Source organism: Gavialis gangeticus, unplaced genomic scaffold, assembly GCF_001723915.1.
Source record: "Gavialis gangeticus isolate Ggan-Ray unplaced genomic scaffold, GavGan_comp1, whole genome shotgun sequence".
Lineage (NCBI taxonomy): Eukaryota > Metazoa > Chordata > Crocodylia > Gavialidae > Gavialis > Gavialis gangeticus.
The window spans coordinates 84,055,084-84,056,900 of NW_017729033.1; the positions used below are offsets into that span (position 1 = coordinate 84,055,084).

At 50.1% G+C, this 1,817-nt stretch overlaps 1 protein-coding gene across 2 annotated transcripts in view; it reads right to left on the bottom strand.

Moving 5' to 3' along the window:
* Nucleotides 1–1,817, bottom strand: part of FAM149A (family with sequence similarity 149 member A) — a 124,964-nt gene that overhangs the window by 51,212 nt on the left and 71,935 nt on the right. The window lies entirely within an intron of this gene.

Sequence of the window (1,817 nt, forward strand, 5' to 3'; positions counted from 1 at the left end):
GGGGGGGCAAGGTCAGCAGCAACCACCCACAGAAGCTGGCGACCAGGGGGGTAGGGGAAAAGGAGGTGGTGAGCAGCAACCTCCTGCAGAAGCCGCCAGCAGCAGCAGCAACCAATCTCAGGGGGGCACATCCCCCTGTTACCAGTCACCTATGAGTACAGGTCCCAGACTAGCTAGAGCAGTTGCTATGTTCAGGGCACATCTCAGACCTGCCCTACATAGGCTTTGCAGGCAGCACAATCCCAGAGCAACCGGAGTGGGAAACGTGTGCTGGTTCTGGCATACAGGGGGTGGGGCCATGGGCCCGATCCCTGCACCATTCACCTGGCTCATGTACCAGCCTCACACCACACATCTGGCTTGTGGGGCCAGATGACTTCAACATCCCTAATTCAACAGCTACCTTGGCTACATTTACCTCTACAAACTGCAAACAGATAAAAAGCAGGATAAATTTGTACTTTACAGACCATTTAAACTAGAGATGCAACATATAAGCTTCTGTAAGCAGCAGCTTACTTCATCAGATGCTGTGAAACTACCTGTTTCTGCAAATAGATAGGCACTGAGCCATAATACACTGCACTCCTCTTCTCAGTGCTCACCTTGAATTGATTTAAAAAAAAACCATTCCAATTTTTCCCCCCTAAAGAACAAAGCCTTAATAGTCTTAAGGCAATAACCAAATACTAAAAATATCATCATCTACCCATATGCAATGCTTATTTACTAAACAGGCAAGGCCCAGTCAGTTTAGAAGAGAGACACTTGAGGGGGGACATGACCAGGATTTACAAAATGCTGACTGGCAAAGACAAAGCCAATAGATATTTATTACTGACTCTGTCAAGATGAGAATTTGGGGTCACAAAATGAACCTCGTTGGCAGTAAGTTTAAAACTAACACAAGGAAGCTCTTTTTCATGCACTGTCTCATTCAAGCGTGGGACTTGCTGTCACAATATGTTGCAGAAGATGACAGTTTAGCCACATTTAAAAACAATTTGGATGAATCCTTGGAAGAAATGGGTATCAGTGGATGTTTAGCATGGGAGTTAGGGGCACAGCCTTGGTACCAGAGCTTCCTAGACCTAAGTGAGAGAGAAACAGTGGAAAAAACCCTGGTCATACCCAGTTCCCTCTCCCTTTCAGCATCCCCCCTCTGCCCTGTGAGACACAGGCCTTTTGATGTGCCGTACTGTGACATGGGTCAAAACCCACCACATCAAGCTATACGCCTCCCTTGGTGGTGACGGGGGCCACTGAGGGCATGTCACTAACTGCTTAGGTAAAAAAATAACCAAAACAAAAACCCAGGGACAGGAGTGAGGGTCACAGGTTTAAAATGAATGCACAGCGGGGGACACCAAGCAGAGCCCACCAAACCCTGCCCACTGAATGAGTGCAAGGAGCCGGCGGGCGCTGCCACTGCGTGAGGCAGGGAGCTGGGACCCTGCAGTGGTCTTTCCTCTGCACCTTTGCTGCTTCTGCTGCTCCTTGAACCCACCTTCCCTGGGGCTAATTCTGAAAAACAAAATGCTTTCCCTCCTGCCCCCCCAAAAACATTTTTTAATGGAAAAACGGTGACAAATATTTTCATTTTCTTCCATTTTTGTGGGATTTTTTTTGTGACGAGGCTGCCACCTGGGGAGGGAGGCTCGTTTCCTTCATTCCCCGCGTTTGAAATGCATGTTCCCCTTACGAGCTTGGCCGCGAGGGGCTGGCCCAGGCTCGGCGCTGCGCTGAGGCTGTGACAGGGGCGACTCGGGCCCGGGGCTCCCCCCGGGGCACCGCAGTGGCGGGCTCGGGATGCGCAA